Here is an 18,024-nt window from a genome sequence, read left to right on the forward strand (position 1 = left end):
TCCCTGCTAGTTGAGTCCAGCCCAGAGGTGGTGAAGACTGGAGAACCTTCCCACTAACCTGCGCTGTCCCAGGTGACTCCATCAGCGGTGCTTGTGCTTGGAGCTGGCTCCAGCAGCCTCCACGGCAATAGCCATAGACACTGCCGGAGGCCGAGTGCACCTGCGAGTGACAGCCCTGCAGCCCAGAGACACGGCCCCGTATCGCTCAGGGCCACTGGTTCCAGAGGCTGAACTTCCCTGAAGTTGCTCCAGCCGAGAGCCCCGGGGGTGCCTCATCCTCACCCATGACAACATGGCTTTCCACAACCAAGACTGCCTCCAAAATAGAGGCCCAGCTGTGGGCACCAAGATGCCCCCATGGTGCTGACCTCTGCAGGGGCCACCTGGGAGTGGGACTGGGAGAAAAATGCCCCCCCAACCCTGTACAACACCCTCATGATGGAGAGGGCATCTGCAACAACTGGGCTGAAAACCCCTGCACTTGCCTGCTGACTTCTAGCACAGGTTCAGCACCCGCTGCCTTGTAGCAGAGTCTCTCTACCCCCTGAGGGTACTTGGGAAGAACATAACAGGTACACAGGGGTGGGTGGGGACAGAGCACTGCCACCTCCCAGGAGCAGGGCTGGGGCAGGGTGAAGGCAGTGGCACCCCCCTGCAGGCCACACAGGCACCGGCCGGATGTGGGGCAGGGAGCTCAGACACGGTGGCTGCCATCACCATCCACCGCTCCACACCACCACTAAGCCACACTTTCGAATAGCTGGTCGCACATGCAGCTCTCTGGGTGCTGATGGGTGGCATGCAACTGGCCAGGTGCATGACCTGTCAGCAGTCCTCAGAGCTGCATGTGTGACTGCCATGCAAAAGCAGGGTGCAACGGCATGGGGTGGCGGGTGTAAGCCCCCCTCCCTCTCCCCACTTTGCATCCAGCAGAGCCCATCAACTACTACGAGCACGGGTCCTGCTCGGCTCAACTGGCCCTGGGACTGCACAGGTGAAGAGCTCTTCCAACCTGCCATGCGACCCGAGGCAAAGCTGCTCAGGCCCTGATCTTGTGATCTTCTCCCTCCTGTGCAGTGCCTTGAAGGATCAGAGACCTCACCATGGGGCCAAAGCAGTGCATGAAGATGAGGTGCAGCATATGAAGCCCTGCACCAGTGCCCTGTGGCCCTGGAGGGTATTTGACCCCTGGCCTAGAGTTCAGCTCCCTTCCTCCCCCAGTAAGTAGCCCAGCCGCACCATCCAGACAAGGTGACCTGAGTATGCCTGATCCTGACCCTGCCTCGGCTAGCCTGTCTCTGGACTGCAGCACCGCACCACCAAGCATAGACATCCGGGTGGCCTGACCATACCCCTCCAGCCCTAAACATGCCAGCAGCAACATTAGTGCCTGCCTCTAGCTCTAGGCCTAGCCCGCGGCTCCAGGAGGCTAGCAGCCCCCTGCAATGCTCTGGTCCTGACTTACCAAAGGGCTCCTCCATGTCCGGTCACCCCCCGCCCACCTCCCACTCTGTGGCCCCAGTTACACTTCCTAAAAAATGTTGAAGACCCCTGCTCTGCAACACTCCCGCACTCACCCTCTCACACCAGAACAGGGGATTATTCCTACACACAAATCCAAAGGACACCACAGCAATGGCAACAGCACAAGCAACCAGCCCAGAAACACCAACGGAAGAAAAGCAGGCACAGCGTGGAGGTAAGAGGTTAAAAATGAGTGTAACAAGGGGGACACAGCGAACAGCACCCAAGGGAGCTGTCAGCTCCAGCCAGGACAACAAAGCCCAGGGGCCAAAGAAGGATGCATCGAGGCAGCTCCCAGCCTCTCTGCAGGGATCCAGCTCTGACAGTGCCAGAGTATGATACATTTAGGGCCTAAGCTATGTCCAGTTTAAGAAGACCCATGCAATAAAAATGATACTTTATTATTCTCACAGAAAAGACAGTGAAAATATAAATATGAAAGCTTTATATTTTCATATATACAAACCCGAAGGCACAAAGAAAAATTTTCCCCCCTGATACCCACAGAATGGATTTTCATGAAATTGTAATATAAAGTATTGATATTTCCACACACATTTATGAAGTTAATATGAATAATAACTGTGGAGCCATATGCATGTCTATTTTGTCATATTAGAATGAAAATGTCCATATTTAGAGTCATTTTCCCAGATCTCCTTTATTTACCAACTGATAACTATTAAACTTGATCTTGAGTCAGGTTTTGATTCTTTTTTAGAGGTCCCTCATATTGTGAGGCCCTAAACTGTAGTTCGATTGAGTCATTTATGCCTAAATGCGGCACTGAGCTCTAAGCCCCCATCCCACAACCGGAAGCCCAGGGCAGGGGCACAAACCTCTCCTCAGCTTCCTCTCCAGGCCACTCCTCTCACAGCTTCTCCAAGAACAGCAAACAGCCTCCCCACTGCAGTGCCAGGGGCAGCTGGGCTGAGCCCACTGGTGCTGATGAGGAGAGGATTGAGATAATTAGGTCCCTCATTAACCCTTTCCAGCCTGCTGCCCTCTAAGCCCCCTAGTCCCCATCATGCCATGGAAGGGGTGCATCAAACTTATGTACAGGAGGATTCAAGATACCCCAGCAGGCTCGCATTACGCCTCTGCAGGCAATCCCATGGGTCAGGTCCCTGCAGCTGAGCCCCCCCACAGCTGGAGAAACCCCAGTAAGGATTCCCTTTTGAAAGCAAGTCAACCCTCTGTTGCACTAGCCAGAAATCAAAGCCAGGTCTCCCATATGGCAGTCAATAGTAGTACCACTGAGCTATCTTTGCCAGGTTTCTAGAGAGCAACTCCAGGCTCTAGTGCCTCAAGGATCCTCCATGTGTTGTCTGCACACTGAGCTGCCCAGCTTCATGCCACAGCACGGCTGGAAAAAAACCTGAGCTGCCACCTGCAACTCGGGGCTTTGATCCCTCTGGGACCCACTGCACACCACCCCTGGGAAGGTAGGGGGCTGTGGATCAGGGGTGAAGGGCACTGCTAGTGTATGGTGTGGGCTATGCTAAAGTGTTATATGTGGCCATTGCACCCAGCTCTGGGGTGCATCTCTGCCCTCCCCATACACCGTTATATGCAGCTGTTACACCCAGAGCTGGGAGCATATCTGCCATGCCCATGCACTGTTATATGGAGCTATTACACCTCGGAGCTAGTCTACCCCATGCCATGCCATGCCACGCCACACTGGGGGACTCTCTTTGGCACCCCTGACCACATGGGCTGGACCAGGGACAATTTCCAGCTGTAATCCCAGCCCCAAAACAAACCCAGTTCCAGGAAAACCAGTAAGCTAGGAAAACCACAGAGGCATGACATGGGGTTGGGGTTTTTGGTTGTAGCCGTTTTTTGTTTTTGGTTTTTTTTTTTTCCTCAGGACATAGGCAGGCAAGGTTCTTTGAATAAATGTGATATCTTTTCTTACACCAACTGAGGAGTTGGAAAAAAATGCTCAGACTCAGTGTTCAATCCACTCCTCATCCTTTCTTACTCAGACAAGGCTGCACCTGGGGAGACACCCTACAGCCTCTGGCTCTGGGCAGGGCACACCACATCTCACCCCCTCTCCTCCGAATACCAGGGGAAATGGGGCTGGGATCCACACACTGTCTCCTCCTGCAGCAGCTGCCCAACCCCAGTGCAGCCAGCTCCGAATGGGGCAGGATCCGAGCTGTTGAAGTGCTGGCAGCACCTCACAGCGAACACCCTGCTCCCAGCCCCATGTCATTGCAAAGTCTCAGACGGGCCCGAGCCAGGTACTGCCCAACCTGGTCTGAGCACACCTGAACCACAATGGCCAGGCACACAGTCCAGGTAGGAGTGATCCTGGATCCATGGAGCTCCCCTGAGAGCTGGGAGGGGGTCTCAGACCAGGAGACACCATCTGCCTTGTCTCAAGATCCCAACGTGGCTCTGGGGTTCTTGGGGAGTGGGATCTCTCTGGCTGGAGCCCTTTAAACTTGGGTGAAGAGGCAGGGGTGGAAGGGGGAGCTGGAGCCCACGTCTCCAGGGAGCATCTCCACCCCTCTCAGAGAAGGTCAGTCCCTGGCTAAGCCAATGGCACCCAGGGGAGAACAAGCCACCTCAGAGAGGAGTGTGCACCCTGTTTATATGGAGTACAGCATGCAAACAGCACCCAGCTTTTTCTGCCAAATGTCCGAGGGCTCCCACCTGCTCCAGTCCGACAGCAGGGACCCTCAGCACAAGGGAAAAAGGACCGAGGTCAGATGACCCCAGCCGGGTGACTATCTAGCCTCCTCTTGAAGACCTCCAAGCTAGGTGATAGCACCACCTCTCTTGGGAGCCCATTCCAGATCCCGGCCACCCTTACTGTGAAAAATGTTTTCCAAATATCTAACCTAAATCCACTCTCAACAAGTCTACACCCATTATTCCTAGTCACTCCCTGTGGTGCCTTAGTAAACAGCGCATCCCCCATTCCCCATTGACCTCCCCTAATAAATGTATAGGCGGCCACAAGATCTCCCCTCAGCCATCTCTTGTGAAGGCTGAAGAGATTCAGCACTCCCAACCTCCCCCCATAGGGGCTATCGCAAAGGGCACTAATCATGCAAGTGGCTCTCCTCTGGACCCTCTCCAGATTCTCCGTGTCCCTCTTGAAGTGTGGCACCCAGAACTGGACACTAGTTTACGCCCTGTGTTGCTCTGAGCTTTCCTTTTGCCCGCTATATGCCTGAAGAAGGACTTTTTATTGTCCTTGATTGTTGAAGCCAGCCTGAGCTCAAGCCCCGTCTTGGCCTGTCTAGCTGATTCCCTGCAATAGCGCGCCAGGGAGATATATTCCTCCTTGGTGGCTGCTCCCTGCTTCCATTGCCCATACATCTCTTTCCTTGTCAGACAGGTTCGTGAGTCCATGGCCTCACACTCTTCCTGTGGGGTTCACCTTCCAGACCCTCCAAACGAAGGGTAACCCACCCGGTTGTGGGGGCTAGGGGTTAAGGGGCCCCGACCCGCCTTTCGCTGGGGTAGTAGCTGGCCTGGCATTTCCCGGGGGCTCCCACACCACCCACTCCAGCAGGGTGCAGTTGTAGGTCATGCCCAGGACCAGGAGCCTCCACACCATCCCCTGCAGCTCCTCCCTTACCTCCAGATGATATCAGCAGCCCTCCAGCCAAATGGAGGGCAGCAGAACTGCCCTGTTTATACGGACAGCCCCCGATTCAGAATGGCTGCCCTCATCAGGCACCTGGCAGCTGCCAGCTCCAGGCCCTTCAAGTGGCTGGCACCAACAGTGCCCTGCCACAGGTGCCTATACAAAAATGTGTCTCTCCAAAGCAAGAACATTTACTTTGGCACCATATTCATCTGCAGCATGATGAGCATGGAAAGGACATCTGTTTCAGAGTGACTCATCTGCCCTTCCGTGTGTCAGGGCTTGTCAGTACTGTCCAGCACATGCAGTCAGATGCGGCCATTTAGGAGCCCCAGGACACAGGGCTGCAAGGCACTCCTGTGGCATGGGCTCCACTGCTCTGCTCTCTTCACCCCCATGCCCTGGAGTCCTTGTCACAGCCTAGTCACACAGGGACTCCACCAATCATCAGTGTTGGGACAAGTCATCAGAAGTCTGCATTGGATGGACACAGAGAGGGGGGTCATCAGTGCAGAGGTTCAGGCTCTCTTCATCCCACTACGTAGCAGGTTGCACAGCCCGGTGCTCATGTAAGCTGAATACTGCACCAGCCAGGGCCCCTCACCAGCCCGACCCTGCTCCCAGCTCTGATCAGGTTCCAAAGCACACGGGTCCTTTTTACCACAAAACTCTGTTTCCCTGCCATGGTGAGATGTCAGGGGAGCAGGTAGGCAAGTCCAACACTTTTCAAGAGGAACTGTCCAGGAAGGAGGGAGTGAACATCTGGGTTCCCTTACAGGATTTGAGATAGGAGGTGTCACAGCCAGAGAGAAAGGCTCCCATCACTAGTTTGTCGGTGAACAGGCTTCCGAGGTAGTACTATGAAGAAACACCCTGTTGTACGAAAGAGGCTGCACTAGGAAAGGTGACCTACTGCTCGTGTCTCTGTGGTGGAAGAGGTGGAGGTGCCAAGAGAAATGCCAGAGGACAGAGAACAAACTGCAGTGCCAGGACAAAGTAAGCCATTTCAGGGAAGAGAGGCAGCCCGTGGTGAATCTCAATGCTGTGTGGGAGGCTTGGGGCATGGCGACCAGAGCCCGGCTCCTTCAAGAGGCTCTGCACCATCTCAGGGCAGCTCACGTATCATTCACTCCTTGATAGCAGAGGAAGGCAGGAACTTCTGGGGGAAATGGGACTGCGAAAGACAGCACAGCCCCACAGAGAGATGGCCGTGCTGGCAGCTGTTGCCTGTGCCGCTCATCCAGGCAAGTGGGTTCCTCAAGGGAACCATGTTTCTAGGACAGTGATACAGGGCAGGTCCCCAGGCTCCGGCTGCTCATTGCAGGTAGGAGGTGGAGCTGCCCTGCGGTCCTGGGGATCCTCTGGGGCAAGTCATGGAGTCATAGCTGCTTGGCCTTGTGTTCTCCCCGTCCTCAGCAGTGCCAGGCACTGGTTGCACCCCAGCTCCGCACTTTGGCTACGCTGTGCTGATGCTCCTGCTGTGACCGAAACCCTCAAGGCCCCAGGCTGCAGGGTCCTGCCCAGCTCAGCCCAGTCATTGCACTTTGGATGAAGGAATGATTTAACCCCAAGGTAAGTGTGGCAGAGTACCATTTCTGCCTCTCCCAAACTCTCTCTGACAATTTGGTTACCACGGTCACTGCAGGGGGCAGACACCCCGGCCCCAGCAGTTAAGCACCCACTTTGATTGCCTTCAAGACACATTTAGATGCTTATCTTGCTGGGATCCTATGATCCCTGATGACTTCCTGCCCTTGGAGCAGGGTGTTGGACTCAACGATCCTTTGGAGTCCCTTCCAGCCCTAATGTCTATTAAATCAAGTTGGGGATGGTCCTGCTCTGAGCAGGGGATTGGACTAGATGACCTCCAGAGGTCCTTATCTAACTTTCCATGATACTATGCTAAATGAGCCTGGCCCAGGGGTGGTGACGACTGGACAGACCCTCATCATGACCTGCACCGTGTCTGGATTCTCTCTCCCCAGCTGGGCTGTGCTCTGGGCTCACCAGGCATCAGGGGAAGCGCTGGGGTGGGACTGAGCTATCTGAGGTGGTGGAGGCACCATCTCTAACAGTGCTCTCCAAAGCCACCTCAGCATCAGCACAGACACATCCAGCAGTCAAATGCACCTGCACCTGACCACGGTCCAGCCTGGAGGCACAGCCCAGTATAACTGTGCTAAAAATATACAGAGTGAAGGATAACCTATGGGAGCATGCACAGAAACCAGCCCTGCCGGACCCACCTGCCTGTGTGAGAGTCAGAGGAAACAGCTTCCAATGCCATGCTCAGTGTGCTGGGTTAGACACATCAAGTCTATTAGATCACAAGAACCAGCCAGGTGTCGCCTCGCAGGAGCACTGATTAACGTATACTGTTCACACAAAGGTGTTGTTGAAGCACTGGCAATAGTATGCCTCACTAGCAAACCTGAACAATGCATGAAATCCTCACCAAAAAAACTTGTCACGTGGGCCAGATGTGCACTCCTGCCAGGAGATGGAAGGCAGAAATTATGGTACAAGGCAGCATAGTCCAAAACCAGGATAAAGCTGGAACAAAAACTTCTGGGTCAGAACATGGAACAAGGCTCTGGAACAGGACAGTTTGAGACATTCAAGATACAAGATGGAGTTTAACACAATATTCAAATCATGGTATAAAAGGAGAATTGGAAATTCTGGGAAATTCCGCTGGCCTGGAGGAGCCTGCATGGTGCTGTGCTGACTACCTTGTCACACGTACAAGTGCCTTAGCTCCTCGTCTGATGTACTTGTTAGGGCAAAACGTGTTAGGGCTGTGCCTGCATACAATAAACCTGGCCAGATCTTTGCCACCAAACTGAGTCTAATGTCCTTCTCTAAGACAAGACTGGTGTTGGCATTTCTTGGCTGTGGCTTGTCGACACTGCAGCTCCTGAGACTTCAACACTGACAACACATCAATAACACCCAATGAGGACAACAGCAACGATGACAACGATAACCCCAGATGACAGCCAGCCAGCAGGAAGCAGGAGTCACTACTAACATCTGGCACCTGGAGTGCAGCAGCCATGTGAGTTCACCCTCTGAGCTGAGCAGGGACATTGCAGCCCCACAGTGGTGGCCAGAGAGAGCTCACTGGGTTTCTCCAGTGCAGAAGGAGAGACCAGCACCCATCATGAATGTGATCCCTGCATCCCCCTGGGAAACAGGCCCCACTCGGCCCCAACTGGCGTGGGAGAAGAGAAGAGAAAAGGAGATGATGAAAGCAACAAACCTGTGTGTTTCAGCCCATGCAGGCTGCTTTGTAGCACATAAAGTACCCCAGCAGCCTCTCTGGGAGCATCTGCCATGGAACGGTTTGTCCCAGCCCTTCTTATATCCCAGCCACTAGACAAGCAAATGGACACATGCCGGGAGGCTGATGGGCACAGGGGATAACACACAGGAAGGATCCCCAGCACCTGATGGATTGTGGCTGCCTGAATCTATCCAGCAGCCTGAGCAATCCCCACCGTCTGCTCAGCGCCCTGCCCTGCCTCAGGGGGATGAGTCTCCTTCACACAGACTCTGACCAGTGCTGGCAGGACTCAAATGCTCTCAGTTCTTATCCCCAAAAGGGAAACCACATACAAATCCCAGCTCAGGGGCTCCACAATGGTGTGGCTTTGAGGGGACAGGTCCCTTCAGCAAAGGGCAAGGAAATAAGCCCCCAGAGCCTGGTGTGGGAGGTACCCAGACACATGGGATGGGAGGCTCCAGCCACTGTCTGTGCCCAGCACAACTGATCCCCCTCCCTGGGGAAATCAGCAGGGTGGTATAAGGCAGGGGACATGCAAATCACAGACAGGCTGCTCAGTATAAATCACTCTGTCCTGCTGCCCATGCAACACTTGCACAAACAACCCATAGCCCTCAGGTCCAGGCAGTGACCACCAACACACAAGAGCTTCCCCCAGCACCAGGGAAGATGGGACTTGGGCTCCACCTGCTTGTCCTGGCCACAGCTCTGCAAGGTATGTCATCTTCCCACAGGTAGGGAAGGGGAGCTTTGCATGGATGCTGCCCTGAAACTAATTACTCTTGGATCCTACCTTGCTTTTCAGGTGCCTGGTCCCAGGGGCAGCTGGTAGAGTCTGGAGGAGATGTGAGGAAACCTGGAGACTCTCTACGCCTCTCCTGCAAAGCCTCTGGGTTCACCTTCAGTAGCAGCTACATGGACTGGGTCCGCCAGGCTCCTGGGAAGGGGCTGGACTGGGTGGCTGAAATTAAGCATGATGGATCCAGCCAGTGGTATTCCCCGGCTGTTAAGGGGCGATTCACCATCTCCAGAGACAACTCCCAGAACATGCTGTACCTGCAGATGAGCAGCCTCAAACCCGAGGACACAGCCATGTATTACTGTGCCACAGACACAGTGACTCAAACCCTATTCATGGCAATACAAAATCCCAGCTCAGATCCTCCCTTCTAAAATGCCAGGAGGGGGCAGCCACGCTGCACAGCACAGCCCTGCACAGAGGCAGGAGGGGACACAGGGGACAGGGGAGAACAGACCCCAGCCTCGAGACTCTTTTCCACTCCAGGAGCCCTGACAAAAGCCACCCCCAGCCCCAACTCTGCAGACATGGCTCCAGGCCACAGGAATCCCAGGCAGGTCCTTCTCAGTGCATGTCCCAGGAGGACAGCAGGTCCAGTGGCAGCAGCAGCCTGAGCAGAGTGGGGTGTACCCAGCTCAGGATGTGGGGGGAGGAAGAGGTTTGAGCTGAACAAGCTTTGGCTCCATCACCCGCTGCTGCCCGGGGCTCTGCCCCACACAGCCGTTCACCCTCACTGCTGGCCACTCAGCAAAACCACACACACCTGCTTCCCCAAGACAGCCTCCCAAGGCCCAGCGTGCTCCCCTGCTCCCCAACCCACCCACTCTCTCCTGCTCTTGCTGCCCCAGTCTGATGAGCTGGGGCTCATGCCACAGGAAAGTCTGACCCAGATCCAGGGCAGGGCGCTAGATTTCAGACACTGGTTGGACAAGGCAGCTGCTGCCTGGCATGTTGTTAATCCTGGACACATGCAACACTAGGAAAAAGCATGTCTTGTGACCACAGGGAAATCAAGGATCCTTGACAGATTATTGGGTTTTTCTGGATCCTGTCTGTCTCCACAACACCCCTTCTCTATAGTGTGAATCCAAGTGCCAGGACCTGTCCATAAGACTATACCAGTTTCCCTGGAGAATGCCCTTCTCCCAGGGAGAGGGGAGGGGGCCCAGCACCAGCCCAGCCCAGGGACCCCTTCCTGAGGCAGCTGAGGCCACTCCTCGCTGCCCCTCCTGCTTCCCCAGTTTCCTGCTCCCCTCTCTCCTGGGGGGCTGCTCCCAGGCAGCTGGGCAGTGCCTGCCTCTGCACATCCCTCCTCTCCCAGCCCGTCTCCCGCTGCAGCCCCAAGCTGCCTGGGCTAAGCCTGCTGGAGCAGCTGGGCTCATGAGCAGCTCTGCCACATCTGGGGAGGAAACAGCCCCTCATTTACCCTTCCCACCCTGCTGCCCAGGGGGAAATGGTGCCTAGGACTCAGTTCAGTGCTTTTTGCCCCCTCAGCACCTGTGGGGAGCATCCAATCCATGGATCTGGATAAGGCCCCAAGCAAGACCGAAAAGGAGTCACTCCAGAGCTCACCTGGCTCTGGGCTGCAGGGAGAACCTGTTTGCTGGTTTGGGGACCTTTCAGATAAAAGCTGAGACAGGCACAAAAGGACAGTTTTTCCTGTGACACACTGGAGATCTCCCGCTTTGGAGCTGAATCCATCTAGTCTGCTTCGCCCACAAGCTGAGGTGAACCACGTACACCACGCGCAGCTGTATAAGTGACAGAAGGCATGTCAGCGCCCAGAAAACTGCAGTGTTGCTCTTCTGAAATAAAGCACCTCCGAGGAGTTTTAGTTCAAAAGCGCACCACCACCATTTTCTCAGTGGTGACACGCATTTTGCTGCTTACACAACTGGAATCGTCACAGTGCCGGGCACTTTTCAAAGCACCCAGCACTGTAGCACTTGCAAGTGTCAAATGCCGAAAGAGAGGGTTAAGGGCCGACAGAGGTCATATCAATTACATCCCCTGAAAGACCTGCCCAGGTTATCATAGCTAGGCAGTATCTCCAAGGGGAGCAGGCCAGGAGACAGAGCACATCTGCTCTCCTACACATAAATTTATCTTGAGATATTCAGAGGCCTTAAAGTGGCTTTGGGGCACAATTTCTGAAGGAATCAGGACCGCTTGGGCATACGTCTTAACCACTTCTAAGTAGAAGAGGCTGGGATCATTTGTAAAGGAGGTGTTTCACCTACTGGACACACACACAAAGCCCAGTCTCATCCCAGATGGGACCCTTAACACTCCCAGGGGCTACAGACAGGGTGGGATTGCCAGCCTGGGGATACCATGAGCTGTGAGGATCTGGAGCTGTACTCCCCAAGGAGGGTTGGCGGACTTCAGAGATGCTCTGTAATCCCTGGCTCTGGGCCCTGCAGCTGTGCTTCCCCTGAAGTCCCTATCTAGCAACCAATGAAGCCTCCTGTAGCTACCAAAATTTGTAGCACCTGTGCGTAGTTAGTCTATAAGGCATAGCTCTACCCCTGCCTTCTTCAAACCTGTCCCTAGCCAAGGGCTAAAGCCACAGTCTTGGCTGCTGAACATACCGCACAGGACTCCTGGTGTAGGGGAGTCAAGGTCATATGCACATACTTCTGCTCTGTACGTGGCATGGCTGGGGACATGGTGACACAGGGCAGAGCAGGGGCAGCACAGAAAATGGAAGCAGAGTCTGAACGAACATGCAACAAGCATCTCAGGCTCCTGCCCTGCACTTTGTCCCTGCTCAGCATTAACTAAGGGAAGAAGCTGAGGCCAGTCCAAGACCCAACACACACCGGCCTGCCTGCCCCTCCAGCGCTGCACAGCTCCAACTCCAGGGGAAGAGCCCAAGCTCAGGCCCCATCACCCCAACCATCCTGGGACAGGCCTGGGGGGAGGGAGAGCCCCTGGAGCCAGCACCCAGGAGTCTGCAGACAAGTCTCCCTTGAGATGAAGCCAGGGAGCTCTCCAAGGAGCTCCCATTGCCCCAAGGAGAGGACAAACCATGCATGAACCAAGGAGAGTCATGCAGAGGGAACCTAGAGCTGCAATCCCCTGCCCATCAGCACCAGCTGCTCCCCCAGGCTCAGCCCATCTGCCCCTGGGGCTGCAGTGGGGACACTGTTTGCTGCAGCTTGGAGAAGCTGTGGAGGAGCGTCCTGCAGAGGAAGCTGAGGGGAGAGGGCTCTGTGCTCCTGCCCTGGCTCCAGTCTGTTCCTCAAAGCTGGAGCCATGCACAGAGGCTTGGGGTGGCCTCAATGCATCCTTCTTTGGCCCCTGGGTGCTTTGTTCTCCTGGCTGGGCCTGGCAGCTCCCTTGAGTGCTCTGCTCAGTGTACCCACCTTGTTGCACTCATTTTACACCTCTGACCTAGCTCCTGACTCTTTCGCTTCCAGTTGTGCTGAAAACTCAGGTGATGTTGTGGAGTTGGGGGTGCAGGTTTCTCCCAGCCCCTCTCCCAGGTGGCTCATGCAGCAGTCAGCCCCTTGGTGGCATGTTCCTACCCAGAGCTGTGCCTGCTGTTTGGAGGCAGTCCCAGCTGTGGAAAGCCAAGTTGTCATGAGGGATTGCAGCTCTAGGAGATAATTAGGTCCCTCATTAACCCTTTCCAGCCTGCTGCCCTCTGAGTGCTCATCACAGCATGTTAAGGATGAATCAGGTTCAAGTATAGGAGGAATTAAGTCATCTCAGTGGTCTCTCAAAGGTCACATTTCAACTCTGCAGACACCCTGCAAGGGCCAAGTCCCTGCAACTCAGCTTCCCCCACAGCAGGAGACACCCCCACCCTGCCCCATACAGCTTTCCAGGAAGGGAATGCCCCCCAGCTCAGCAGGGCTCATGCCTGGGCAGAGCCAGGGATGTCCAGAGATACTCAGAGGCCTGCAAGGTGCCTGCTGTGCCCAGGACAAGTCTCCGCAGGGGCAACAGCACAGAACCGGGGAGGTTTCTGCCCCCACAACCCAGCCTAAAACCAGGCAGTTTCCTCCAGCAGGGAAACGCACCTCTCCCCACCCCATGTGTTTGCCAGGCCCCTAAACCTCACACTCACCCCACTCCCACTAGGGCTATGGCTCTGACCTGCAGACACACGCTCCCCGCCTTACCAAGCACTAAGCTGGCTCGCAGGGGTCTACTTACTCCTTAAAACTTGATGTTTTTCCTCGTCATTACTCAGTTTCTTGAGATGTTCCCAACCAGATAACCCCTTGGCACTGAAAAAGGTATTTTCATTTAAATGTAAACTCTTTATATAGCAGGATTTTCCCTGTCAATTAAGGCTTGGGACCCTCTTAATTTACACAATTAAAAGAATGCTTTGAAGAGGCTAGATTAAGGGTATAAGAAAGCTGTAAAGAAGCAACCAGTGTACTTCAAGAGAAGTCACGTGAGTGAGTGAGTGAGTGAGTGAGTGAGTGAGTGATTTGGTGGCAGGAGGAACTCAGCCTTACTGAAACCGAGTCCTGCAAGATAGCTGCATTGGGGGTGAGGGCTTGCAGAAGGGAGCGATACAGCTCCATATAAAAACCCCTGCACCGATCTTCTTGAAACTTGACAGGTTTCATGCTCTCACCGGAAGCAACCATGCAAATCAGACACAAAACAACCAAGTTATAGATGTTACACTGATTCCCCTTTATAACCAGATCTCCGAGGCGGCTCCGAAGTTTCAGAGCCGCTTCAGGCGGATCCAAGTAGAAACCCTGTCCAGAGCTCCAGATCGCATTGCTGCCAATCGAAGCGGACAGATCCAAAGCTGGACACGATCACTGCTGACTCGCACAGGCCGAGCGACCATTACTCCTAGTTTTCCCCAAGGGTGCCCTCATTAACAGTTGTTCTCAGAGCCCTACATCTATGCTTCTGATGCAGCAAAATGTCATTTTGACTTGCCTCATTTTGTTTCAAGGCTGTTTCGACCATATCCGTTTCATTTTGATTTTGCTGTTTCAACCAGAAACAGGTTGAAACAGAATTGAAACAAAACTGGTGGCAAAATTTCACACAGCCCTAAGAGCGTGGCTGTCAGTGAGGAGGTTTGGGCTCACCTCCTCCCACCATCTAGCAGGTTGCATAGCCCAGGGCCTCTACAGGCTCAACTCTGCCAGCAAGGGCCCCTCATCTGCCTGAGCCTGCTCCCAACTTTCACCTTGTGGAGAAAGTAATAGGGATGGAAACATAAAATGGTCAATGTCTTTCTGATATAACCTGGCTTTCCTATTGTCTGCTTTGTACAAATCTAACCAGCGCTGACAGGGCAGCAGGGATTGCTACATACTCTGTGCCTCTAAGTACAGCACCAGGGGAAAGATGTTCAAAACTATTTAGGTGCCCAATGCCCAGTCATTCCAGAGAGAGTCAGGTGCCTAAAAGCTTTCCAACACCTGCACCCTCCCATGCAGCAGGTCTTCTCCCAATGCAGCCAATGGCCCTGACTCCTTGGGAATCCCGCTAGGCCACTCTTGAAAACCCTTGACCCCTCACTTCTCTGCAGATTAGCCCCAACAATACCAGCATGTCACAGGTGGTGGCAGGACAGGACTGTGTTGCATTTTGCGCTCCTCACTGGATAAGCAGAGGGAGTTTTTGGCCAAGTGACTGCAGAGCCATTGGCCATCATCTTTGAAAACTCATGGGTCTAGGGGATGCCCCAGACGATCTGAAAACATAGTTCCCATATTTAAAAAAAGAAAAAAGGAGGATCCAGAGAACTACAGACCAATCAGCCACATTTCAATCCCTGGAAAATCATGGAGCAGACCCTCAAAGAATCCATTTCTAAGTACTTGGAGGAGAAAAAGGTGATTAGGACCAGTCAGCATGGATTCACCAGGAAAAAGTCATGCCTGACCAACCTGATTGCCTTCTATGATGAGGTGCCTGGCTGTGTGGATGGAAGGAGATGGGTGGATGTGATGTACCTGGATATTAGCAAGGCTCTTGATATGTTCTCCCACAACAGTCTCACAGGCAAGCTAAGGAAGGATGGGCTGAAGAAAGGACAGTAAGGCAGATAGAAAACTGACTGGAGCATCGGGCTGCGAGAATAATAATCAATGATGCAATGTCTAGCAGGCAGCTGGTATCAAGTGCAGTGGCCCAGCGGTCGGCCCTGGGGCTGGTTTTGTTCAATGTCTTCATCAACCACCTAGAAGACAGCACAGAGTGCACCTACAGCAGGTTTGCACAGGACACCAAGCTGGGGGGAGTAGTGGATACACTGTAGGGTAGAGCAAGGATTCAGAGTGACCTGGGCAAATTGGAAGATTGGGCTGAAATGTATCTCATGAGGTTGAACAAGGACAAATCAAAGTCCTGCACTTAGGACACAAAAATCCAAAGTAATAATATAGGCTAGGGGCTGACTTCCTGGGAAACACCTCTGCCAAAAAGGACCTAGGCATTACAGTGGAAAATAAACTTAATATGAGCTTGGAGAGTGCCTTTTTTTGTCAAGAAAGCGAACAGCATCCTGGGCTGCGTTGCCAGGCGTGTTGCCGGTAGGTCCAGGGAAGTGATTCTTTCCTTCTATTTAGCGCTGCTCGGCGACATCTGGAGTACTGTCTTCAGTTTTCAGTCCCCACCCAAAGAAACGATGTGGACAAATTGGAGAAAGTGCAGAGGAGGACAACCAAAATGGTTTGGGGGCTGGGGCACATGGGTTATGAGGGGAGGCTGGGGGAACTGGTCTATTTAGTTTGGAGAAGAGAAGACAGGTGATTTAATAGCAGCCTTCAAGTATCTGAAGGGAATTTAAAAGAGGACGGAGCTGGACTGTTCTCAGTAGTGGCAGGTGACAGTATTAAGAGCAATGGTGTCAATTAGCAGAAAGAGAATTTTAGATTACCTATTAGGAAAACATTTCCTGCACCGTGTCTGGATTCTCGCTCACCAGCTGGGATGTGCACTGGGCTCACCGGACATCAGGGGAAGTGCTGGGGTGGGACTGAGCTATCTGCTTTGGTGGAGGCACCACCTCTACCAGTGCTCTTCAAAACCACCTCAGCATCAGCAGAGACACGTCCAGCAGTCAAGTGCACCTGCGCCTGACCAGGGTCCAGCCGGGAGACACAGCTCAGTGTTACTGTGCCAGAAACACAGTGATTGAAAACCCAGGGGATCCTGCACAGAAACCAGCCCTGCAGGACCCACCTGCTTAAAGGTGGGCTGCCAATGCCCTGCTCAGCCTGCTGGGTCAGACACATCAGGGCTATTAGATCACTGGACCCAGCCAGGTGTCGCCTCGCTGGAGCACTGATCAACGTGTGCTGTTCACACAAAGGCTTTGTTAAAGCATTGGCAAGAGTATGTCTCACTAGCAACCCTGACCGATGCATGAACTCCTCACATAACCAAAACTTGGCACGTGGGCCAGATGGGCACTCCTGCCAAGAGATGGGAGGCAAAAATGATGGTACAAGGCAGGACAGTCCAGAACCAGGGTAAAGTTGGAACAGGAACCCCTACGTCAGAACATGGAACAAGGCCCTGGTACAGGATCGTTTGAGACATTCAAGATACAGGTGGAGTGTAACACATGATTTGTTTAAACCATGGTGTAAAAGGAGATTTGGAAATCTGAGGAACTTTGCAGTGACCTGGAGGAGCCTGCATGGTGTTGTGCTGACAACCTTGTCACATGTACAAATGCCTTAGCTCCAGGTCTGAGTCTGTGGTCCTTCTTTAAGACAAGATTCGTGTTGGGATCTCTTGGCTGTGGCTTGTTGACAAAGCAGTTCCTGAGACTTCAACGCTGACAACACATCAATAACACCTGATGAGCACAGCACCAATGATAAGGATTAACCCATAGCACAGCCTGACAGCAGGAAGCAGGACTCACTGCTACCACTGAGCACTTGGAGCACAGCAGCGATTGGGGTGCACCCCACTGAGCTGGGCAGGGGCATGCCAGTCCCACGATGGTGGCCAGAGGGAGCTTGCTGGGTTTTTCCAATGCAGCAGGAGAGACCAGCTCCCGTCATGAATGTGATCCCTGCATCCCCTTGGGAAACAGGCCCCACTCAGCCCCAACATGCATGGGAGAGGAGGGGAGAAAGGAGATGATGAAGGCAACAGGCCTGTGTGTTTCAGCCCCTGCAGCCTGCTGTATAGAAGGTACAGTTCCCCACTAGCCTTCCTGGGAGCACCTGCCATGGAAAGGTTGGCCTCAGCCCTTCTTCTATCCCAGACACCAGACAACTGCACATGCATGTGCAGGGAGGTAGGTGGGCACACGGGATCACACACAGGAAGGATCCCCAGCACCTGATGGATTGTGGTTGCCTGAAACCCTTCCTCAGCCTGAGCAATCCCCACCTCCTGCTGAGCTCCCTGCCCTGCTTCACACAGACTCAGACCAGTGCTGGCAGGACTCAAATGCTCTCAGTACTTATCCCCAAAAGGGAAAGCACATACAAATCCCTGCCCAGGGGCTCCATGATGGTGTGGCTTAGTGGAGACAGCTCGCTTCAGAAAAAGGCAAGGAAATACAGCCTGGTGTGGGAGGTACCCAGACACATGGGATGGGAGGGTCCAGCCACTGTCTGTGCCCAGCACAACTGATCCCCCTCCCTGGGGAAAGCAGCAGGGTGGTATAAGGCAGGGGACATGCAAATCACAGACAGGCTGCCCACTATAAATCACTCTGTCCTGCTGCCCAGGCAGCACCTGCACACACAACCCATAGCCCTCGGGTCCAGGCAGTGACCACCAACACACAAGAGCTTCCCTCAGCACCAGGGAAGATGGGACTTGGGCTCCACCTGCTTGTCCTGGCCG

General features: G+C 53.9%; 1 long non-coding RNA gene across 1 annotated transcript in view; it reads right to left on the bottom strand.

The window, feature by feature from the left end:
• The window catches only part of LOC132251329 (uncharacterized), a 106,739-nt gene that overhangs the window by 40,722 nt on the left and 47,993 nt on the right, over positions 1 to 18,024 (bottom strand). The gene's annotated exons all lie outside the window — the stretch shown is intronic.

The sequence above is a fragment of the Alligator mississippiensis genome, chromosome 7, assembly GCF_030867095.1.
Source record: "Alligator mississippiensis isolate rAllMis1 chromosome 7, rAllMis1, whole genome shotgun sequence".
NCBI lineage: Eukaryota > Metazoa > Chordata > Crocodylia > Alligatoridae > Alligator > Alligator mississippiensis.